The 26,418-nt window shown below is 36.2% G+C and overlaps 1 long non-coding RNA gene across 1 annotated transcript in view; it reads right to left on the reverse strand.

Moving 5' to 3' along the window:
* The window catches only part of LOC134470884 (uncharacterized), a 44,195-nt gene that overhangs the window by 17,275 nt on the left and 502 nt on the right, over positions 1 to 26,418 (reverse strand). Inside the window, exon 2 of the long non-coding RNA XR_010040085.1 lies at positions 26,196 to 26,269. This is a non-coding gene — a long non-coding RNA (uncharacterized LOC134470884). The remainder of the gene's footprint in view (positions 1 to 26,195; positions 26,270 to 26,418) is intronic.

Raw genomic sequence — 26,418 nt, forward strand, 5'->3', positions numbered from 1 at the left:
AGCTCCTCCAACCAACAAACAAACCAACAAACATCAGAAGCAATATTTCCTTGTTCATTTACTTTTTATGCTATTCTGGTGATAATTCTCCCTAAGATATTTTGAAAGCTACTGTCATTAGAGCTTTATATCATGAAGAGATGTTGAATTTAAAAGTGTTTTTCCACTTTCATTGACCTCATCATGTGGTTTTTATTTTTGATTCTATTTATGTGGCACCTTATGTTTATGTACATCTGTGAAATGAAACCACCTTGATTATGGTGTATCATATTTTTAATGTGTTCTTGAATTCTTGCAAAAAATTTATCAAGAAAATTTGCATGTATTTCCATCAAAGATATTTATCTGTAGATTTCTTTTACTGTTGAATCTTTATCTGGTTTTGGTACCTGGGCAGTCTTGAAATCATAGAACAAGTTTGAAAGCATTAATTTCCTAAGATGTAAGATATTATCCTTTGCATTACCACTAGTAATTATATGAAACTGAATGTGCAGGTGTTTATGCCAAATATAGTGGGGGACTGATTGATTGTTGATTTTTATTAATTTTTTCTTACGTAATCATCTTTATATCTTTTAGAGAGCATTTAAACTTTAACTTCCAACCAGTCTGTGATAATTTACATTTCTGAATATATGTCCAACTTTTAAGAGATCTTTTGAGTTTCATAGTATATTATTTGCACCTAATTTGAAGACATTAATTAAAAAATTTATTAATTAAGTTTACTTATCAGCCCTACATTACTATTGCTTTTAGACTTGAATTACTTCTTCTTTTTGTGTTGTTTATGGCTTTGTCTTTCAAGGAATCTGACTTGCCATGACCCTAATCTGATGAGTGACTATGCTAGTTCACCAGCCCAGTATGTTTTTGCACCTACTAGGGACATCTAAACATGAGTTAGTAAGGCCTAGTGGGCATGGCTGCCTCCAGTAACTTCTACCTAACTTGTTAGGTAGAAACATTATAGGCAGTCAGACATGGCAAGGTCCTTGAAGAAGTCAGTGTAGAAGATAAGAACATATTCCAACTGTGATTAGAGGAGCTTCACTGAAGGCCAGGCCACAAGTTAAAGATGGAATGACTACACTTACTTATCTCCTTGAAGGATAAATAATGATCAATATTCTATAAGGCATGAATCACCTGAGTGAGTGACCAAAACTTCTGCACCCATTTCTTCCAGGCCATGTCCTTACTCTTTTCATGTACATTTGTTATGTGACTTGCTTCCCTACTGGATTAATATTACCTAAGCAATCTTATTTGTTGGCTAGAGTTTTGTCTCACCTTATACTCACCTCATGATTTTTCTCTATAAAATCAAAATTAGGACTCATCTCCTAATTTTGCTCTATAGAACTTCTTTTGAGTAGTGGATTCATGGTCTGCTTGCCTCTCAGTAAATAGCTGTTTTTTCTTCAAAAACATATCCTACCTTTTAAACTCTGTTGTTCCTTAGTATTCATTCATTGATTTTGGAGAACATGAACTTGGTATATCAGATATCCAGTGAACTGGAAGTTATATTATTTTCCTTATATTGTTTGGAGGTCTGATATCATTTTTATATCACCATCATTATCTAGCTCTGCTATTGATATCATAAACTACTCACATCTTTCTCAAACTTTGTTCTTGGTAGACAGCCACATTTCTCTTTCACTGGACTCTCCCACTCATAACCCTATAAAAAGACCTCATAGTCTGTATACGAGTAACCAATCTGGTCTAAGAGACAGGGCAGGTCCTCACAGGTTTGTTCTGAAATAAATCTCTCCTGTTGAATTTGTATCTTTGTTTTTATTTCCTTTTTTCCTAACAATCTTCTTTTACTATACTCAGCACTGAATAATTTGTATCTAACCATCTGATCTTTACAGCACCTTTATGAAGCCAAAATAATACCATTCTGTATTATGCATATGAGTAATGTGTTAAAGAGAGGTTGTCTCAGGGCTGGGGATTTAGCTCAGCAGCATAAGTGCCTTTCTTGCAAGCAGGCAGTCGTGAGTTTGATCCCTGGTACTGATAAAAATGAAAAAGACAAAAGAGAGAGAGAGAGAGAGAGAGAGAGAGAGAGAGAGAGAGAGAGAGAGAGAGACAGAGAGAGACAGAGACAGACAGAGACAGAGAGAGACAGAGAGAGACAGAGACAGAGAGAGACAGAGACAGACAGAGACAGAGAGAGACAGAGACAGAGACAGAGAGAGACAGAGACAGACAGAGACAGAGACAGAGAGAGACAGAGACAGAGAGAGACAGAGACAGAGAGAGACAGAGACAGAGACAGAGAGAGACAGAGACAGAGAGAGACAGAGACAGAGAGAGACAGAGACAGAGAGAGACAGAGACAGAGAGAGACAGAGACAGAGAGAGAGAGACAGAGAGAGACAGAGAGAGAGAGAGAGAGAGAGAGAGAGAGAGAGAGAGAGGATGTCTCCCTGTGACCACACTGAAAGCTTGGAGTGAGTGTATGAAGCTGGGCTGTCTGTCTCAAGCATCTTGTGTCTTGTCTGCCCAACCACATTGTAGAGTGAAAAACCCATAGCTTAAGTACTTACCTGGAGCCTTATGCTGCTGGTTGCAGCAGCATGAGCCAGATGATTTCTGACAGGTCCTGATGTACTGGTGTTTGTACATGTTTTCTGAAGTGGAAGCCCTTTGTTTCCCTGTGTCAAGAAATTTTGCCTGATTTCCTTCCTGTGCAGCCAAATTTGGCTACAGTTTGCTTCTGTGCAGCAATGATCATCTCTCTGCTTCTCATCCACTCTAATGTTTTTGACATTGTTTATCTATTGTCTCCTCTTTTACTTCTTGTTTATGTGGATTTATGGCTTTACAACACTTCACTATCATTTGTGAGGTATGCTGAGTTTCTGCTTTTAACTAAAAATTCTCACTTCACATTTGTGAAATCACAGATACAAATGTCTTAATAAGTTTGTGGTACTATAATAAAATACCTGAGACTCGTTAATTTATAAAGAACAGAAATTTATTTTCTTATAGTCCTGTAGGCTTGGAAGTAAGAGATCAAGATTTTAGCAGGTTTGTGACTTCTGGGAGAACATGGTGGATAGACAGCAGCAGCTTCAGAGGCTCTCTGAGAAACTGCACTTAAAATCCAGGAATGGTGCTGGGCGAGAAATCCTAAGCAAGGGGAGATATACTTTGTTGACCCAGGAACGAACAAAACTAAGCAATAACAACTGGAAACAATCCCAGTGATATAACAGGAACAGATAAAGTCTCAGCGTGGAAGCTAGACCCCACACCAATGGAAGCTGTGATTTGAATTTCCTGCAGTTGCTGCTGCATCCCAATCAGCGCGGCAAGGAGAGAGACGTGAAAGCTCTGAGAATGGGAAGTGGTGAATGGAGTTGAGAGCAGGAATGGCCAGGAGCCCTGCATCGATCTGCAGTGAGTGAGCAGATTGGGGACCCTTCGTTGGAGGCTTCAGCAAAGGACATACTGGGACCAGGCAGACTAGCCAGAACAGGTTGTGGCAGTGACTTCAGTCAGATATTCCCCTCTCAAGTGGGATTGGTGGGGAGTGCCTGGCCTGTGTGACTCCACTGACTGAGACCCAGTAGGCTAGCCCAAACCAGATCCCAGCACCTGGAGGTGCACCCTAGCAGTGAAGCCTTCAGTAGGTTGACCTGGAGGGGTGGGCCCAGCATAGGTTGCCAGGTCTCTGTCTCCATAGTACACTGCAGTGGGCGGGAACACCAAGCCGGTGCAATTCAAACAAACTGTAAGGGACAAAGAAAGAAACGGGGCCTCCTATATTCGCTTGTATAAAAGGAACAAAAAATATGGGAGGAGGGAGCAACATGAAAGGGTCCTAGGCCCCCAGTCCTGAGAACACTGATCCAGGAAAAGTTAATACAAAGGAGAATGAAGACAGAAAACATGCAATATCAGACATGGCACCAATAGACATAAAGCGATATATCCAGAGCCTCATAGAGGAGTTCAGGAATGAAGTTATAAACGACCTGAAGCAAGATATAAGTAGAATAGTTAGAGAAATACTAAACACCACCCAAGAAAAAAACAGATGGTGGAATGGAAGAACAGAAAAAAAAGGGGAGAATTATTTGATGGAGAAAATAGAGAAAACATAGAATATGTAAAGCAGGTTCAAAGTGATTACCAGGAAACTAAAAACTCCATCGAAAACTGGTGTAACAGCTTGAAAGAAACTAAGGATAGATTATCTGGACTGGAGGACAGATTTGTAGTATGGGAGCATGAAATGAAAAACTTCTTAAAAATAACAACAACAGGGGGCTGGAGGTTTAGCTCAGCGGCATAAGCGCCTGCCTTGCAAGCAGGAAGTCATGAGTTCAATCCCTGGTACTGATAAAAAGGAAAAAGACAAAAAAAAAATAACAACAACAACAACAAAACAAACAGCAAGAATACAAAGGCTAGAAGATGATAAGAGTATCTATAACTTAAGAATTAAGAGCATAAAAGAAGAAATAGGGACACAAACAAATGCACTACAAAAGCTATTCACAGAAATAATCCAAGAGAATTTCCCTAATTTAGCAAATGGTAAAGATACTCAGATGTACAAAGCATACAGGATCCCAGCCACCTACAACCCAAACAGAACTATACCCAGGCATATAATAATCAAAATTCCAGAAATCCAGTATAAGAACAGAATATTAAAAGCTGTCAGAGACAAGAAACAGATCACTTACAAGGGAACACCCATCAGAATTACAGCAGAATTCTTAGCACAAACCATCAAATCACAAAGCACATGGGGGGAAATAATTCAAGCTTTGAAAGATAATAACCTCTAGCCAAGATTGATATATCCTGCACAACTGTTCCTAGAAATTGATGGAAAAACAAGGTGCTTCCAGGATAAAGAGGAACTAGGGGAATTTGCAACCACCAATTCAACTTTACAGAGAACACTGCAGGATATTCTAAAGAAGAAAAATACCAAGATTCCAGAAATAGTGGCAGGGAGGCCACAATGAATGGAGCAGAAAGCAAAATGAAGAAGACAAACTGACAGCTAATGACAGAAAAAGAGCTCAACAGAAATGAGGCAGAGAAGGTTGGATGTTAGGAACAGCTATTTTGGAGAAAACAAGACATCATAATAGCTAGTGCTGATTTAATATCATCTTGTTTTGAAGTCCCATCAAACTTATATTCTTCTGTCTCCATCAGTCTTAAAAGGCTGTATCATATTGGATTTTATTATATGTGATAATATAAAGAAAAACTTTTATAGACAAGGAGATTATACAGAAACCATTGTTCATTTTCTGTTAATTGGTTCTAAATACCCTGAAATAATGTCATTCTCTTGAGTGGTTTTATAGTGTCTTGATATGTTTGGTGCTACAGTATACGAAGTTATACTCAAAGATTTCAAGGAAAGAGACACTATGGTAACTACTTTTATGTCAGCATATCTTGTGGTGAAACACTATTTTGCTTAAATGGTTATGTTTTGACCTGCACTGTTCTGTTGTTATACCTTCTTTTATCTCAATCCCCCCCTTTTTAAAAATTATTTACTTTTTTCTTTTTATCTTTTTAATTAAGGGAAAAATAAATAAAATTAGCAAGATAAATTACAGCAACCTAATTTGATTTCCTATTAACATTATTTGAAACTCTGTATTGTTCTCACCATCTTGTTTTGACTGATTTTCCCCTATTATGCTTTGCTTGATAATACCAAGTTCGAAAGTATAGGCAAAAGTGTGAAGACAATAAGATTCATTATGACACCCATTCCAGTTGACTATTATTTTTTTTTAAAGTCTTGTAATGTCTCCAATGCTTTGGTTTTATTCTTTACTGTTTTGTTCAATATTATTATAACTGGCAATTCTTCTTAAAATAGCAAGAGGCAGTATGGTAACCATTGTTGATAACCTTGTATTTTTTTTTACATTATCTATTATGTCCATCCTTTTGATTTGACTGACTCTGTTCTGATATGTGGCATTTGGTTTTACTCTCTTGAAAAAAAGTAATAAGAACTCTGGGAGTAATAATACCCAAAATGTGTAATTGTCATTGTACAAAAGAAAAGAAAAGAAAAGAAAAGAAAAGAAAAGAAAAGAAAAGAAAAGAAAGTGCTCTAAAGGTTATAACTGCATATATGTTTAAGTGTATAAGATAGATAACCAAATTACTGAGTTTTTTTTGATCATTGAGCAAAACTGTTTGCACTCTCACTGTTTGAAAGTCCACTTTATGTGCTTCAATTTTGTAACTTGAACAACTATTTCTAAGATGAGAATATGTAATCTATTAACTAGTGATTTCTTACTGTTTATTTTTTCAATTTTGTATTACTTGTACCCTTTTTCTGTTTTTTTTTCTTTTTCTCCTTAAATAAAAAAAAAGATTTTAGCAGGTTTGAGGTCTCAGAAGAGGGTCAAGCAAGTGACATATTCTGTGAAGCCACTTAATTTCATTCATAAGGGAGGTCCTTCATGGCCCACCCATCCCTAGTACCCTATACTATCACATTAGCAATAGCTTAATTTTGATGGGAACCATTCAAAAGATAGCACAGTGAAATTACCTGACATAGTCAAGATCACAGTGATAACTGATGTCAGATGTGAGTCTTGACAAATAGAAAAATTATAATAATATAAAGAAAATTGAATTTAAAATTTGAAATAGCACAATCTGAAAATGTCAGTTGCCTACATTGTTAGACTTTTGATGTTACCTTCCTAATCAGAAGGCTTTTGAAGGTGGCATTTTTGTATCAGAATCAAATGTTGTCTGTATCTCATAAAATTATTGCAAGTTAATGACTGAAAATTCCTTAAAATATTTAGAGTGATTCTGTACTGTAAAATACAAGCTAGCATATTATTTAGTGAAAGCTAGAAATGTTTTGTCAAATTTCATTTGTAAAAAAATCATAAAAATGTGAGTTATGTATAAGCAGTGAGTATAAATTAAATTAAGACATAATTCAGAAGAGAGTAATATATATTTTAAAATGTATAATTGGTTAAATTATTTTTTGATAATTCAAAAAAATAATTCCCTTGAGTGAAATAAACCTATAAATGTGGAAAATCCTGATAATGTATTTCTAGATCTTTGTTTAATTCCATATGTCTTAAAATGCAATTTCCAGGAAGAAAACCTAATTCTACCTTGTAAGGGTATGTTGAATCCTATAGTAAAGAGTGATGACAAAGTTTTTCCCTTTTCCTTGTGCCTTCCAGTACTCCTAGGAAGTCAGAAAAATGGAAGGATTGTGACTTTTTTGTTTAAGAATTGTTTTTTTTTTTTTTAAGAGATTTGGAAAACAAAGCCAAATATAGAAGAATATGGGTAAAGGGAAAGAGAATGAAATAGAGAGGAACATGGAAAGGAAGAGAAAGAAGAGAGAAAGGACAATTGAAAAGAGAAAGGACAATTGAAAATAACTTCATGAATTAAAAAAAAAAACACTAACCTCGTCTTAAATTCTTTGGTTTTGTAAGTCTACTTTGGTATCTCCACACCATCCCCTTTCCCACATTCTGGACTGAATCAAGGTCCTTTACACCAAGTTACTCTCCAGCTTTGTTAAAAATGCTTTTTTCTTGAGACAGAGTTTTGCTAAGTTGCCCACATTGGCTCACTTGCAACCCTCCTTCCTCAGCCTCCCAGAGGCTAGGATTACATGTTTGTATCACCATGCATGGGATACATAATTATCTTAGTTGAAGATACTGATTTATTCTCAAATAAAGATTTATCTGCCCATCATTTACTTTCTTGGATGAGCATTCTTAACATCATATTTTTTCTGTAGTAAGTGGACATAATAGTTCATAGCAAGGCAGGTCATTCACTCTGGGGAAAAATAAGGGCAGGAAAGTCCCGGGAGTGAACATGAGAATCTAAGTCAGTGTTATTTTGGTGTTTTAACCAAGCACATGGCTTCTAGTTACTTGAGCTCTGTCATATTCAGAATGGATTAGTAGTAAAATTAGGCTTCAACCTATGTATTTGTGCATTAAGGTTCTGCTTTTTGTTTCATTTTAGCCAGTAACTATTTTTGCCATAGAAACAGTTGCACAGAAAAGAATACCAATAGCTTACAGATAAAAAGGATAAATTTATCAAAACTTTCTTAAAGATATTACTTCAAATCCACGCATAGAAAAGTGAGGTTTGCAATACTTGGTGGAAACTGATTTAAATGGTGAGCTTAGTAATCTGAAGACCCAGGTGCATTTATATGAGTGAGGAAACATTTGGGAATCTCAGAGATGCAAATATTTGTAGCTAAGGAGGAAAGTAAAAAACAAAAAATAAATGCCCAACTTTAATTTTTTTTTTAAAACCAAGACAGTAAGCTTATATTCTTATAGTTGAGCAAAGTGATCAGAGCTGTTTTATAACATGTTGAGAGCAGGAGAATAAGGCTTTCAGGTTATTTGATAGTCTTTTGTTATTTTTTATTTCAAAAAGAAAAAAACTATACACAATAATACAGAATTTCAAACAAGATGATAAGAAATTAACAATGGTTAATATATTGAGTGTTGTTATCTTCAAAGTACTTGCTCAGATTACAAGTTTTAAGCACGCACAATTGATCAAACAATATAAGCACAAACATTTTTTCAATGAACTAAAAGAAATCAGTAGTATTACTATCTTAGCTATCTTTTGTTATCCTATCTAAAATCTACAATAGATGTTTAGAAAGGGAAAGAAACTGCTCAAAATAAAAAAAAGCAACTGGGATGGGTGAGAGGGGAAAAGTAAAAATTGATAGTCTTAAAATTCTCTTTTCCTAATTCAATCGCTCAGATTTCTGTGTATTAAACTGTAGTGATGCAGCTAGGCGAAATATTAGACATTTTTATTTACTGGCTTTCAAATTTACAGACTCTCAGTTAACGGTTATATTGGCTAACATTCACTAAGTATTCATTGTGTCTCATTTATTCTCTCAGGGATCTATTTTTATGACAACCCTAGGAAATATGTGCTTGTGTAAACTCTTATAGATAGGAAAGGATGACAAGAGAGGTTTATTCACTTACCACAAAGCATGCAGTAAGATTGTGGCACAGACCAGATGTGCATGTAAACAGTCTGGTTCCATGAACTTTGCTTTTGGCCTCTATCCATGCTACCTTGTTAAAACATGAAACATGAAAGTAGTCTTTCACATACCTTGAACTCGAAATCATGTTAGAGATTCTTCCTGTACACAACTTGAAGTTTCTTAACTTTGCACTGAACTTCTAATCATACATTTCTCTCTGTATAAAATGTATTCCCTCTCATAAACAATATGCCTTCTCAGTTATGTATCCTCTCCCAGCTCAGACAATGTATAGTATATCTTAGATGCTTTCTTAGATCTTTAGTAGAAATTAATATCTTCTTTCCTTGAACTCCTGAGGCATTTTTTCCCCTTTACTTGTACTTACAATTCCCTACTTATTTATTTTTATAAATTGCAGCTTATCTGGAAACAGAATGATTTACTTTTCATTTTAGTTTCCTGGTTTAGGCTATTCCCACTCTAAATGTTTACAAATTTTAAAATTGAGTAAATACCAATGTATATTTTAAAATGTGCATACTGTCTTTGTAGGCAAAACTGAGGCCCTGGGCAATGACACACATATATTCTCTTGTTCTGTGTCTGGACACAATTGCCTCATCTATAGTTGTCACACTGGGGCAATGATGTGATTTTTGGGAAAATGTTCATAGATATAATTAGAGAACTGTAGATTTATAGCAAAAAAATAGACACATTTTCGGAGTAGTCAAGGTTTTCCTTGCATTATAATGTTTTGTACTGGAAATTATAACTGTGGATGGTATCACATGTAAAGAATAAATGCTCAGTTTTCTAACTATTGTGGAGACAGGCTACACTTTGGTCTTCTAGATGGATGAAATTTAAATTCGGGCAGCATAGCATATTCCTAATGGCCTGGTATTGAGACACTGGGTGGAATAAATGCCATTTTAAAAATAAGAGAGTTCAATGAATTTTAGGTCTTAGTGGTACATTCTTAGTTTTGAAATTTTTTGTTTTAATTTAAGGAGAAAAATAAAAAAAAACAGAAAAGGGTACAAGTTATACAGAATTTCAGAAAAAATAAACAGTAGGAAATCACTAGTTAATAGATTGCATATTGTCATCTTAGAAATAGTTATAAGTTACAAAATTAAAGCAAGTAAAGTGGACATTCGAACAGTGAGATTGCAAACAGTTCTGTTCAATGATCCAACAAAACTCAATAATATGGTTATCTATCTTATACGCTTAAATATACATGCAGTTATATCCTTTAGAGCACTTTCTTTTCCTCTCTTTTATTCAATGACAATTACACATTTTGGGTTTTATTATGCCCACAGTTCTTATTACTTTTTTTGAAGAGAATAAAACCAAATGTGATAAAACATAAGAATCTGTCAAATCAAAATGATGGACATAATATATACTGTAAAAACAAAATACAAGGTGATCAACATTGGTAACCATAATGCCTCTTGCTATCTTAAAAACAATTGCCTATATCATCAGTTATAATAAAATTGAACAAAACAGTAAAGAGGAAAAATCAACAAAACCAAAACATTGGAGACTTTACAAGACTTCAAAAGAAGACAATAGTCAAACCAGAATGGGTGTCATAATGAATCTTATTGTCTTCATAGTTGTTGCCTATATTCTTGAACTTGGTAGTATCAAACAAAAGAGAATAGAGGAAAATCAGTCAAAACAAGATGGTGAGAACAATAAAGAGTTTCAAATAATGTTAATAGGAAATCAAAATGGGTTACTATAATATATCATGCTTTTTAAAAAATTTCCCTTAATTAAAAAGATAAAAATAAAAAAGTAAATAATAATAAAGGAGATTGAGATAAAAGAGGACATAACAACATAACAGCACAGGTCAAAACATAACCATTTAAGTAAAATAGTGTTTCACACAAGATATCCCGACATAAAAGTAGTTACCATAGTGTCACTTTCCTTGAAATCTTTGAGTATAAATTCATACACTGTAGCATCATACATATCAAGGCAATGTAAAACCATTCAAGAGAATAAAAGTATTACAGGGTATTTAGAACCAATTAATAGAAAATGAACAATGGTTTCTGTATAATCTCCTAGTCTATAAAAGTTTTTGTTTATATTATCACATATAATAAAACCCAATAAGACACAACATGTTAAGACCGATGGAGACAGAAGAATAAAAGCTTGATGGAACTTCAAAATAAGATGATATTAAATCAGTACTACTTATTATGATGTCTTGTTTTCTCCAAAATAGCTGTTCCTAACATCCAAGCTTCTCTGCCTCATTTCTGTTGAGCTCTTTTTCTGTCATTAGTTGTCAGTTTGTCTTCATTTCGCTTTCTGCTCCATTCATTGTGGCCTCTCTGCCACTGTTTCTGGAATCTTGCTATTTTCTTTTTTTAGAATGTCTTGCAGTATTCTCTGTAGAGTTGAATTGGTGGTTGCAAATTCCCCTAGTTCCTCTTTATCCTGGAAGCACCTTGTTTTTCCATCAATTTCTAGGGATGGTTGTGCAGGATATATCAATCTTGGCTAGAGGTTATTTTCTTTCAAAGCTTGAATTATTTCCCCCCATGCTCTTCATGATTTGATGGTTTGTGCCAAGAAGTCTGCTGTAATTCTGATGGGTGCTCCCTTGTAAGTGATCTGTTTCTTGTCTCTGACAGCTTTTAATATTCTGTTCTTATACTGGATTTCTGGAATTTTGATTGCTATATGCCTGCGTGTAGTTCTGTTTGGGTTGTAGGTGACTGGGTTCCTGTATGCCTCATACATCTGAGTATCTTTACCTTTTGCTAAATTAGGGAAATTCTCCTGGATTATTTCTGTGAATAGCCTTTGCAGTTCATTTGTTTGTGTCCCTACTTATTTCTTTACATTCTTAATTCTTAAATTATAGATCCTCTTATCATCTTCAAGCCTTCGTATTATTGTCGTTTGCTTTCTTGTTATTTTTAAGAAAATTTTAATTTCATGCTCCCACATTACAAATCTGTACTCCAGTCCAGATAATCTATCCTTAGTTTCTTTCAAGCTGTTATGCCAGTTTTCAATAGAGTTTTAGTTTCCTGGTAATCTCTTTGAACTTGCTTCTTGTATTCTATGCTTTCTCTATTTTCTCCATCAATCTATTATCCCCTTTTTCTGTTCTTCCATTCCACCATCTGTTTTTTTCTTGGGTGGTGCTTAGCATTTCTCTAACTATTCTACTTATATCTTGCTTTAGGTCATTAAATACTTCACTTTTGAACTCATCTATGAGGCTCTGGATATATTGCTTTATGTCTATTGGTGCCATGTCTGATATTGCATGTTTTCTGTCCTCATTCTCCTTTGTATTTATCTTTCCTGGATCAGTGTTCTCAGGATTAAGGGCCAAGAACCCTTTCTTGTTGCTGCCTCTTCCCATCGTTTTTGTTCCTTCCTTACAAACATATATAGGAGGCAGTTTCTTGCTTTGTCTGTTTCAGTTTGTTTGAATTGTGCTGGCTAGGTGTTCCCCCCCCCCACTGCAGTGTACTAGGAAGACACAGACCTGGGCAGCCTCTGCTGGGCCCACCCCTCCAGGTCAGTCGACCTACAGAAGGCTTCACTGCTAGGGTGCACCATTAGGCACTGGGACCTGGTTTGGGCTAGCCTACTGGGTCTTAGTCTGCACCATCACCCAGGCCATGTGCTTCCCACCAATCCCACTTGAAAGGGGAATATGAGACTAAAGTCACTACAGCGTCCTGTTCCGGCTAGTCTGCCTGCTCCCAGATTGTCCTCTGTTGGAGCCTCCTAATCTACGGCAGGCTCTCTGTTCCTCTCACTCACTGCAGGTTGATGCAGGACTCCCTGCCAGTCCTGCTCCCAGAGGTTTCACCTCTTTGTCCTTGCTGTGTTGATTCAGACACAGCAACAAATTCAAATCACGGCTTCCAGAGGTGCAGGTTTCAGGTTCAGCACTGAGATTTTATCTGTTCTGCTTATAGCTCTGATATTGCATTTCCTGTTGGTTTCTCTCAGCTTAGTTCATTCCTGGGTCAGCAGGGTATATCTCCCCTTGATTAGGACTCCTAACACCACACCATTCCTTGATTGTAAACTGGCTAACTCAAAGAGCCTCCATAGCTGCTGTTATGTATCTACCATGTTTTGAGACATAGTTTTGCTAAATCACTGTAAGTGAAATTTTGAACACAAATTGATGACTTCCTAATTTAATTTTTATAGAAAAAAATCACAGGATTGTGTCTTGTTACAATTATTTCTCCTACAGAAAATATTACAATTCTTGACCAAAAATGTCTACTGGGGTGCCTAGTATTCTTGGCATTATCCTGTTTCTTTAGTGTTCTTTTCACTCTTTAAAAATCATGCCTTCTTTCTCCATTCTCTATGATTTCATATAAACAGTTGTCAGATTAGCCAGATAATTTTTCTGGGGCAATGATGTTCTTGCTTCTGGATGGTGGAGAATGTAATTAATTCTCAGACTTTTATAAAGATTTACTGTCAAGCATCCTTTACAAATTTCTTTCTGTGGAGTCATGCTTTGGGTCTGTCCATCTTTGAGTGAAGATTTTTTTCCCTGTATTTAAATTCACCTGGCAAATTTATTGAAAAGTGTGTAGAGCTAGGGAAGACCAGATTTCTTGAAAATAGAGGCAGTCTGAGTTCTTAGGTCACTCATGGATCCCTGAGAGAACTTGGGCTTGGTTTTGTCCCTTGAGCTTTACTTCCCTCCTTCCATCCAAGAACTCCATAAGTAGGTCAGCAGCTCTTCTAAGCCAAGATAATTTTTAGTGCATGCATTTTTTTGAACTGGTTAAAATGTATTGGAATTTGATTCTGTAATATAATAGAATAGAACTAACTTTCCAGAAATAATATCTATAGAAGAGAAATTGTTATGAATCAGAGGTCCAGATGATAAGCCAGCCAGTAAGCTGTGAAGAATGCATAGCAGGAGTGGTGGTGTGGTGGCAGCAGTGATATGGGAGGGATGTCATAAAAGAGCCTTGAAAACAGTAGTGAGATACAAAGAATACTTAGCAGACAATAACCAGGAGTTTCCTTTAGGCTCTTATCTTGGGAGAGTGTGAAACCCAATATCACTTGTAGCAAAGGAATTCACACAGTGACTTAAATACAGACTATTTTAAAATATTTTCTTACCTGTCAAGAAGGCCTGATATTATCTATTGGGAAGCGGGGGGGGGGGGGCACTATTTTGCTCCTAAGCACTGATAGAGAGGGTTTTTTCTTATCTGAATTATTCTAGCTCCCAGACACAGAGAAATATTGAGACAGTGTGGAGATGGGCCTGAGAGTTTAATCTTTTGTCATGACTCCTAGTTCCCTCTCTATCCCAGTACTATGACTAGACCTGAAAACACTGTGAAGGAGGCAGTGCTCCATACCCAAGGATTTTTGGTACTAAAAAAAGTTTTTGAGGGGAAAGAAAGCAACCTGTGAGCCTCCCTGGTAAGCAGCTGTGGCTTGAGCAGCGGGTGCCCCAGAGAGAGAATCAGCCAGTTTCTCCTGAGATCCACACCATGTTGGAACTTAAGGCACTGGGAGACAAAGCAACCTGCTAACCTTCCTGGTATGTAGCCGTGAGCCTACCAGCGCATGGGCTGAGAATCAAACATCCCATCCCCCCCCCATCATTAGCAAATGGGAGCCAGACATCTGAGCATCTCTTGGGAGGTCGACCATATGCAAAATAGCAAATATGGGGGATTTCCTTCTACCATCTCTTTGAAGGCAAATATTGTTATCACTGTTTTGCTTTGTTGTGATTAATTGTATTGCTTATTCAATATTCTGTTTTGATAAGTTCTATAATGTTCCATGTTTGGTGTGATTTTGCTATATCTGATTGAAAGGATAATTTTTGTGGAGATAATGAGATATACTATGATACTCTCACTGTTATCCCAGTAACCTGCTGTGAAGTTCTGTGCCAATTTCACTGTATAATTTCAATTGGCTTTGTTCTGTCTTACTGTATTGTATTTTACTACCTTCAAAATAATAAAAATTTTTAAAAAATGTTTTTGAAACAATATCTGGCTGAAAGCTTCCTAAATGTAGTGGAAGGCACAGACCTATGAACTCAAAAACTCAGAATATCCTAAACAGGATGAACTTGGGAGACCCTCCTGTGTGCACTCCAACTTTCAGAAAGTTGCTACAGAAAAATGAACAGGAAAATGCATAAAATGACCATAAATCTTCATCAGAAAGATGAAGAAACGCCTCCACTAGACTGGAAGGCAGTGTGACATTTTTAAAGTGCTTCATCTAGAATTGCATGTTCGTGGGTCCCAATGTGAAAGTGGCGCAGAATGGCTATTTTATAATTGGACTATGGATCACCACTTACTTTTCCTCTCTTCTTACTCTTGTGTTGCAAGTTCTGCTGTCCTGTCCTGTGGAACATTGCTAATTGAAGTGAAAAACACAGTACCAAAAAGATCAGTGTGAGCATAACCTGCTTCAGTTGTCTACTTCACTTCAATCCACATTTTTAAACTAAATATTCATTCTTTTTTGTATGCATTCCCTTTTCCATTACACTCCTTTCTCTTCCACTTTCTTATGAAAGTTATTTTCATTCTAATTAACTTTCCTCCAGGTCTTAGTGTTTATTCAAAAGTCTGGAGCTCTTACAGCAATTTCACCTTTTCCAACATCCTGGGGACATTTTTTTTTTCTTTTAGTTTCCCTCTTGCTTCTGGTACCCTTTTGTTGCTTTCTTTTCCTCTGCTTTTTTCCAGCTCAGATTCTAGCCTGAGCCAGTAATAAAAACACTTTTTTTCTTTGCAACATTCTTTCCTCAGAAAAAGCAGTTATCAGTGTGAATATAAATAGGGTTTACAAAGTAAATCTTATACTTTAAAATATTTAGGCAATTAATAGATGAGAGTAATAAATTTGTGGTCAGGAAGGCAAGTAAAAACTTCTGTAGTACTGAAGTAAAATGCCCTTTTGTGACGAGTGACAAGGATACAAGGAGAGAGGGGGTGTACCTCTCAGAATATCACTGAATCTCCTTCTAAACTATCAAAAATAGTGATAGAAAATACTATTTTGTCTAAGGGAAAAATATTATTTTGTCCCACACCTCCATATTTTTTGTCAAGTTCTCAAAGCTTTCTATGATTTTAAAATGTAGTAATGCCTTGGGAAAATTTGTTTTGAGCATTATGGTAAAAATCCATATATTTATAACAAGTTTACACTTGAATCAGGTTATTTTTACACCTTGACTAAAGCATGTGAGTTTCGACTGCCTACTCCATTTTGTAATATGGTAAAATTTCATATTGCATGAGATTATCTGTTGCATGAATTATTCCCATAGTTCATGGCAACCACCTGAAAGGAACAATAAAATAATAAAAGCTGAAGATTGGCTTTCACTTTGATTCCATAGCTGGATCCTCGGAAAGTCATATTTGGGACAAATCACAGGTTTTATTGTTTTAGATTTGTGCACAAATCGAATATGTTTACCAGCTGTGCTGATACCCGGTGCCATTTGATGTCTTGTCCATGAAGACCAGTGAATAGAGAATGAAGGAAATTTATTATTTTCATCAGAAGTTTTTAGGGATGTGGTTACCTACGTGTGCTACTTGATGTTACCAGGTTGATTTCTCATGTTTCAGTATGTTTTATAAAATGTACCAGAAATGAAAAAGCTCTGGTAGGAGGCTAATATTCTAACTGGTAGTAATAAAACAGAGTAACTGAATAATAGAATAAGAACATTTAGCATAATAAGATGTATATTTTCAGTTGGGTATGAGATTTGTAGGAATGAAAACAGCATATTTAATACAATCAATGACTGAGAAAGCATGGCTTTAACTAATAAAAAGGATCCTAAATGAAGACAATGAAGAGCATTTTCTATGTTGAGTGTTAGCCCTGGAAGTTTCATCAAATTTACCAGAGAGGCCAGGGAGTATATACACGGACAGATAATGAGTTGAATATCAAGTTTCCATATGGTTTATCAGGATAGAGGGGCAGGTTGAAGTACTTTTTGATATGAGACTTTCACATTTAACTCCATTTTAAATAAAGTCATGGGATAATATTGTAGCATAAAAGTCTGCTTCCGAAGTACTTATAGTAGATATCTTTTTGTTTTAAGAAACAGCTATTTCTTTATAATTTTACTGTGTCATACATATCTTAATTACTTTACCCATAGCTGAGACAAAATACCCATCATGCAAAGTTGAAGGAGGAAAGATGTATTTAGTTCACAGTTTACAGAAATTTCAGTCTGTAATCGGCCAGCTATAAGACAGGGTGGCACAGAGCAAAGGGGCAGCAGTTTATGGCTGCAGAATACAGCAAAAGCAAAAAGAGAGAGAAGAGAAGACAAGCCTCAGTGGACTGATCTACCAATCACCCATCCTACCACCCAGCACCCTTCATCCTAGCATTGAATCATGAATCAGTCACAAACGCTAGATTCAGCTACCTCTGAAAAGCCCTATCTGAAAGTGTATGAGGCTTTAGGGGAACATCTAGACACAAAGCATAACATTCCACTCCTGGTCCCCACAAAGACTCATGTACATTCATTTATGCAAAAGGTGTTTAGCCCATCTCTAAGAGTTGCCAAAGGCCTAACTGTTTCAGGTTTGCTGAAAAGTCTGAGTCCAAACTTTCCTCTGAGCTTAAGATCAGTTCTTAGCTCTGAGGCCCTGTATAAATGAAAAGAAAGCAAAACACTTCCAGGATTCAGCAGCACAAGATAAAAATTTTCATTCCAAAACTTACAAATAGGAATACAAAGGAATAGGACCAAAGCAAATTCAAAATCCAGCAGGCCAAAAATTAAGACCTGTAGTTCCATGAGCAGCATTTGAAGTAATCTATGATGAGATGTGAACTCCAAAGGGTTTTGGTGTCTCCACCCTGTGGTACTTCTGGGTGATTATAGTTCCAATGGCTTCTCCTTTGGGCCTGTTTTTCTCTATCCTTGCAGTTTTCCTCAGATGATCCACATTTCTGACTTCTCCAAACTTCTGGGGTCTCCACTGTACCTTTGATTTCACACTCACAAGTACACATAGTGCCTGCTCAAGGGCACACTGTGTGGATTCCCAGGCCTTCTGAAATCTGGGTAGAAGCCTTCTGGACCCCACAACTCTTACATTGTACTTGTGTCTAAAATCAGCACCACATGGATGATGCCAAGGTCTGCTGCCAGCAGAAACTGTAGCCAGGCTTTCCTCTCTCTTGACCTTAGGGGATGAGTTCCTGGATCACTCATCACTGAATCCAATTCCAAGGAACAAATTGTCTAGCCTTATACCTTTGTGGAACCTGGTTCTCTGGGACTTTCTTCTCAAAGCAATCTTTCACTTTTGCTGTTTGAGGATGCGAAGAGTGGAATTCTGTTCTTGTGATGCCTTTAGGCCATTTTTTTCTATTTACCTATTCTTCTCAGTAATCAAGATCTCCACAGTTCTATCTTTGGAATCCACAGTTTTACTAGAATTTCCTTTCTAGCTAAATTCACAATGTTTTAAATTACTTTGCTGTGCTCTTTGCTATTGATTCTCTGTGTATATTTAGGTAAAACTCTCCAACAGTAGTCATGCCACCACCTCAACATTTGAGTGCCTTGAAATTTCTTCTGTAAATTCATTAGTCCATTGCCCTTAACCTCAGTCTCAGACAAAATCTCTAAGCATGAGAAAAACACATCATCTAGAATCCAGCAGCCAATGCAATTATTCTTAGCAAAAATCTCCAGAGCCTGGTTTTTACTAGCAGGGATTCTATCAGTCTTCTGGTCTTCTGAGCTCTGAACAGAATCTCCTATACAGTACAGCCTAAGGCATTCCAGTTCTACATTTTTAGCTGGCATCTCCAAATCATTCCAAACTCTTCTCATAAGCCATTTTCAAAGGCTTTCAAACCACATGATCAGGTATAGTCACAGCAGTGGCCCCACTTCTTTGGTACCAAATTATGTCTTAGCTAGTTTTCTTGTTGCTGAAATAAAAATACCTGGCAGTTAAAGGAGGAAAGGTTTATTTAGCTCACAATTTATAGAGGTTTCAGTTCATAACTGACTGGCTGTAAGGCAGAGTGATGCATGACACAGTGGAAAACAGTTCATGGCTGCAGAAGACAGCAAAAGCTATATGGGAGAAAAAAGAAGACAAACTTCTTTCCGTTTCCCTATATTGCCCTCAGTCTACTGGGATTATGGTGGTACCAATCCAATCAGTGGATTGATCCAACAATTATCCATACTTAATTCCAGCACTTTCTATCCTAGCATAGAACCATGAATCAATCACAGATTCTAGTTTCAGCTATCTCTGAAACAGCTCCATCTAAAAGTGCATAAGGATTTGGGAGTGGAGGCATCTAAACACAAACCACAGCAATGTGTACAATAGAATTTGGAGAATCTTTCCTTGTGAATATTTAAATTTTCCTTCCAATATTTTTTAAGCTTTTCCTTATACACTTAGGTGCTTTATTCTAGAAAATTAACTGTTCTAGAAATTTAACACATTTAAACTGATTTTTCAGTATTAAAAATAATGCTAGTATGAGCAAATTTTACATAAAATTTTATATTTAAAACTTTAAGATATCTCTATATAAAAAGGCTATAATCAGTTTTAGTCTCTTGGTGAATATTACTATTTTTCTTTCTAGGAAGAGTGAAAAATAAAGAACTGTCCCATTTTTTATTCCCTTATCAGCCTTGGGTACTACCTTCTTTTTCACCTGTGCTAGTTTGGTCATTATTTTTAATTTGCATTTTGAGTTATAATTTAGACTAAACACTTTTGTGTGTTTATCACATTTCTTTCTAAAATATTTATTAGTGTACAATTTATGTGCCCAAATTTTGTTCCATTAAATTTTTCTACTCTTTTGAAATATGAAAAAGGTATTCTAGCACATTTTCTCTGACCTTGAATATAAAAATTATTTCTTCTAATAATCCTGTGGTCTATAATGAAAATTTCACTTTCTTATTTATGACGGATGTTACTGAAACACACTCACTATAGGTAGAACTCATCTCAATATAAGTAGGACTAAATGACCCTCAACATTCCACCACCTCAATACTTGACCGCCTTTAAATGTCTTCTACAACGTTCATTAGTCTGGTGCCCTTAACCTCAGTCTCAGGCAAAGTCTGAACATGAGTAAAATGTGGACAAAATTTTATGCCTGTGAATAACACACATCATCTGGAATCCAGCAGCCAATGCATCCTTCTTCCTAGCAGAAACTCATCTTCCACATGTTTATTAAATACCTATCTCATATGACATTGTGTTAGAGGCAACACAAAAGCAGTTTTTCCAGCCATTTGCTTTGCCAGTTTCCAAGGATGGCCCTTCTTGGAGGTAATAACTGGTCAATTACAACTCTTATTTTGAAACCTAGTTATTCTGTTCCCAGAAATTGGAGATATTAATAAGTACTTTAGTCACCTTGGGATTCAAGTAATTTTAAATAGTCTTCTCATTTATTTTTTCCTTGTGTTCCAAATTTGCCACACTACATTGTTTGTAGTCTGATAGGCAGGTGCAAGTGGAAAACCATTGCAAGAGATCTACAATTGCACGCCAATCACCCTCCCACCTAAAGATATATTACTCACCATTAGAATGAATCAGGAGCTTTAAATAAAGAAGGGTTCTTTGTTTTAACTTTGACAACACTTTTCTACTTAAATTTAAATATTGTCCCATATCCACAGGGATGAATACTTCTCTGTATTTTAGGTCCTTACTGAAGTTTCAGCCCTTTGACTTCGTTATCTAAGTTTCTTCAACCTTGACCTAAAAACTTCCTTTGGATTTCAGAATCCATTATGTCTCTAGACAGCCATTTGAACACTGCTGCCACACAGGAGAAATTTTTAAGTCTATTACAGAGCCTGAGTTTACTTTTGTGTTTTCAGAGATTCTATGTTTGTAGGCAAAGAGATTATGCTACACCTGAGATCCAATTATACTTCACAGAGAAGCAGAGATGCTTATTACTGTGAGGTGAACACATCAAGGTGGATGCCATGGCAGATAACACATTATGCTCTTTTGTACTATGCTCTAATCCGTGATGACTGCCTGAATTCAACCATATCTCAGTTTCTGGGGCTGTAAACTAATGGAAAAGGAGTAATTGATTATGAAGTTTCTTCTGTGTTTATGGATGAGTAATTGTTAACTGACTCTGCTAGCCCCTGTAGACTTGTTTGTTTTTTAATTTTTAATCCTCTTGCTTTAGAACATTAACAATTTAAAATATTTAATATTTGGATTGCTGACCATGTACCAACTGTGACCATCAGCAAAGAATTTATTTTTTTTTAGAAACTACAGTAACAGACAAAAATTTCCTTAAATTCTGTAAAGAAATTGTGCAAGCACATATAAAGTTATAATTGTCAGTGTGTGGCTGTGAGGCTGTGGCTCTGATGTTGTAGCAGTGACTGTAGCCACAGTCAGAGAAAGCTAAGGTATCAAGGGACAACAGACATAGTAGAAAAGGTTTATGGAAATCCTTTTTATAATTAAGTCAGCATTTGAAGTTTAAGATAATTCGCTGAAATTTTGCAGACCTCTACAGAAAGCTCTGTTGAAATACAGATAAAACTTCAGAAACTAGAATAGTACCGAGGACAAAACCAGTGGAATGACAATGTAATTCTAGAGCCCGTTCCAACTGAAGAAATTATTTGAAATATTTAAGCACTTAGCAAATTGGTAACTAGTTTACCCGAAGTGTAACTTTTTGAAAAATTCCTTTGTTGGTAAAATTATAACAAAAAAGTTGTACTTAAATACATTTGAAACAGAAATGTAGATTTGAGTCAGATCATTTGTATATCTGGTTATTGTACTAAGTTCCAATACTGACCAAGAGACAGTATGCATTCAAACATTAATGTTATCTTAATCGGGTTCTAAACTGACATCTGCAAAGATAGTCATGTTACTTTATTCAGACACTTGCTAGGATAATTTGTTCAGGCAATACATGGAAAACTGATAGACTATGAACAAACATCCCAATTATAAAATGTGCTAAATTGTTGGCTTGAACTATCTTATTTTAGGCTTTTTAATAAAAAAATATAACTGAAAAAGATAAACATATGTTTTAGATTTTAGTAAAAAATAGAATACAAATCAAACAGTATTTAAAAATAAAATCATGATGTTTTGAGAGTTAATTACACATTAGTACATCTTGCTGTTTAATTATACATTTCCTATTAGTAGTTTGATAAGGAAAATTCTTTGTGATTGTATTAATGAAAAAGTCAACCAAATTTGTATGCATAATGAATTATGTATTTTAATTTTTTTATTTTATGGAAAAAAGTAAAACAAAATTTTATAACAAAATAATAGAGACTAGACCATACTCATAAGTGAAATAAATCAGACTCATATGTGTAAACATCATATTTTCTCCCTTGTGTGAGAAATTCAAAGCGCAAATAAAGTCAGAAGTGTACAGCAGATATTGTGAAATGGGAAGAAACTATTCAAAAGGAAGAAGGAACTAAGATGATTATGTATTGAAACACTTGAACTATGAAAATACTAGGAAGGGTTATATCTCTGCCTTCATACTTATATCCCTACTTGTATTTTTTCTTATTGTCATCAGTTACAAGAAGATAATAAAAGTTATGTTAATTTCTATTTGAATCTAAAATGTTTCACTGAAAGTCTTATGTGTGGGGAAGGTGATCGGATCATGGAGCACCACCAATGAGTTCATAGCTGACTTCTGTAGGAAGATGAGGCCTGATTGAGGGTGGGCCACTGAGACTGTGATCTGGAACGGTATTTCTTTGTCTGTAGCTCCTCTCTTCTCTCTATGATTCCTCTTGCTATAGGTTAAGCACATTTTCCTCTGCCAGGCCTCCTTACCATCCTGTTTCTGCCCTGGAGCCACGCAAACATGAACTAAAACTGTGGGCCAAAGTGAGTTTCTCCTCCATTAAGACAAGGGTATAGGATATTTGGTCTCAGTGATGAGAAAGTAACTAATATACTGTGCAAAATATGTTTTAAGGATAATTGGATAGATTTAATATTTTGAACTCTTTTTTTTCCTCTTCTTCTTCTTCTTTTTTCCGGTACTGGGGATCTAACTCATGACCGCCTGCTTGTAAGGCAGGTGCTTATGCTGCTTAGCTAAATCCCCAGCCCCATATTTTGAACTCTTAATCTTCAGAAAAATTATAAGTAGGCTTGACTCAGGGTCACAGTTGAGCTTACTAAAGCAAGAATAGTCTATTGCCCAGTTTGTGTGGTGTCACCATTCCTTTTATTTTTTTTTTATCTCCTTGACTTCAGTGATCTTGATCCATCCTAAAAAGACCAACATGCTTTTTATACAATTTATTCTATGTTGCCAAAGTGCACTGTTTACAAAATTTAATGTTTTCTAAGGCACTTTGGACTATACCTGGAGAACAATGGATAAAGAATAGTTCATTGTGAAAATATCAAGGACCAAAATTTTCAAGTAGCCTGTGTAGAATTTCTCTTTAGAGATGTAGAAGCTAGTAACTGTAGAGGTGCTTAGATCAGAGGTCTTGTTTAATGTTTTTGTTTCAGCAACAACATTTGACCTGTGAGCTTTGTGCAACTTTAGGAATTACCATGTTGAGCTTACCCAGAAAGTTTCCACACAAACTTAAAATGCTGAAATCTATGACTTTATATGTGATACATATAATTCTATGAGAATATTTCCTATAGAGTAAAAATGTTTAGAGAAAAAGAGAGCCTGATAGCCTTACTGATTCTGAAACTGGAGATTTAATGGTAGTTTTTGCTACAATAATAAGAAAACATCTCTTCTGCTCTGTACAGGACAATTTTTGTGGTTAAAGGTCTTTGGTTTCTTTGGTATCTAACATAGTATTTTGTTTCTGATAGGAAATTAGTATCAACAAACTTTTATTAAATCATATATGTCAGGAAGTGCCATGGGTACATACTAGTTCCCATGTTTAATTCCTGTCCAATTTTTATAATTAAAACAACAATGATTTATATTGGTGTTTACTACAGAGTGATATAGTTAGTAATCAAAATTTTCCTTTCTGAATGCTTTTACTTTGTAACCTCATTTCCTCCAATATTTTCCAATACTGTCATCTGAAAGTGATGCAATTGAGGGAGGGAAGGTGGCAGGAATGTAGCTCAGTGGCAAAAGCACCTGGCTGGCAAGCACAAAGTCCTGCATTTGTTTCCAGGTAGCCTCTACCTCCCCCCAAAACCCCAAAGCAACAGTGGGGCTGAGAAGCTCATATATATCATGAAATTGTACTCCCCAGTCTTCACTCTGCTGATTCACACTCTGTGTGCTCCTGGAGAGCTTGACCATTTGATGTCCTTCCGCAGGAGATTATGGAGTCTGTGCTGGGGTGACAGTAGAGTGTACTGTGTAAAACTGTGTGCAAGCTCATTCCATAGAGACTATCTTTAACTTCAGCTGTGTTGCAAGTCATCTGTAATGCTACCCTCTCATTCAAATGGTACCACAACTTCTGTTTACTCTTATTGTTGTTCTTGCCAAGATGTTCCAGGCACTGCTCCTCAACACAGTGGGAGTGGCTACACTTGTTGGGGGCTCTGGGTGCCCTGGAACTCTGGGGTGCAGAGTTTTCCCAGTTTCCTAGAGTACAATGTCCCTAAACCTGACTACAGAGCAGGTACAGAATACTTTATTCCTCCTCCTTCTGTGTTATTCTTCTTGAGAGATACCAATGTGTTTTCATTTTGAAGTTCAGTGTTTTAAAGCAACTTTGTTGAAAGCAGATTTTTTTTTTTTTACTTTTTCTTATAACCTTTTCTCCCATATGAGTAATGTCTCTGTTATTTTATCATTTCTGGGATCCACAAGTTAAAGGAGGAATGGTTTGTTTTGGCTCATAGTTTGCAGAGGTTTCAGTCCATGTTTGGCTAGCACCAAGGCAAGACGGCATGACAGAAGAGAATTAATGGTATAGTAGGCAGGAAGCTGGGAGGCTTCCTTCTTTTTTCCATCCAGGTTAAAAATCTACTGTTTCATCACACTCAAATCCAGGGTAGGTCTTCTTTATTCAGTAAGTGCATAATCCACACCCAGAACTAAGCTAAACCAGTCAGTGAGTAGTCTAGTGTCACACAGCCATGTTCAGTCACTTGCTAAAGCCCCACATATGAACACAGGAGTTTTGGTGGAAAATTTAGAAAACAGCCTTAACAAGTAGTATGGGATTTCATGGAGTAAATCTGAGATTCTAGAGTTTCTCAGAAATATCCTAATACTTCATAAATATTTGTCATTATTTTAAGGTGATATACCTATCTTTCCTTAATATCTGTTCTCTCTAATAGAATTCTGAAACCCTTATGAAAATAAACTTGGGAGGTGTGTTTCACCAGTTCACCATGTACATGTGAATCCCAAGGCTGGGTGTGGCTTAGGCTCCAGCTGGAAGTCACTGTTCCCCTCCATCCTCCCCACGCTGCACATGGCTGTCTTAATTATTATTATTTTTTATTTTTGAGACAAAACACTATGCACCCACAGGGTAAGGGGAAAAAGGTTTATTTAGTTCACGGGGTACAGTGGTTTTAGTCCATAGCTGGCTGACTCTAAGGCAGGGTGGCACGGCACAGAGACATCGCAGTGGGAAAACAGTCCATAGAGCAGAAGGGGAGACAGAAGGCAGCGAGCAGCAAGTAATGGCAGCAGAAGCAAAGATAGCAGCAGAAGCAGAAGCTTTTTGTCCTTTTTTGTCCTGTTATATCCCATGCAATTTACAAACCTACTGCTTGGTGCCACTCATACTCAAAGTGGGATACTTTAATCCCAGAATCTGACCCTTAATTCCATTATCACATCTTTATTCTATACTTATACATCCTACTTACGTCATTTTTGCTTAGGGCCTCAGGAGGGTTTTCCAGGTCATCTAGATAAAAGCTGTAACAATGGTCTTCATGAGCCAGCCATAGGCTGAACAGGTGACTAATACATTTTGCAATTAAGACTAGTGAATAAGCAAATGTTTCTGTTCTTGGTAACTTTCACTTACCTGCTGTTAAGAGAGAGAAGTAGAGGCAAAAAGCATGGGTAGCTCTCTTTGCATTAAAATCAACCATGAAGAACCTATGAGAGAAATGGAAATTTCAGAAACTAAGGAAACAAAATCAAATGACTTCTGAGAGCTGCTACCAATGAGGAAAGAACCAATGAGAATGTGAGACTGATTGGGGCTTTGCAGGCTAAAGGAGTCCTACTAAGCTTGCCTTGCTTTT

Source organism: Cavia porcellus, unplaced genomic scaffold, assembly GCF_034190915.1.
Source record: "Cavia porcellus strain 051 isolate PalLab524CR breed Dunkin Hartley unplaced genomic scaffold, mCavPor4.1 scaffold_1, whole genome shotgun sequence".
In the NCBI taxonomy this organism is placed as follows: Eukaryota; Metazoa; Chordata; class Mammalia; order Rodentia; family Caviidae; genus Cavia; species Cavia porcellus.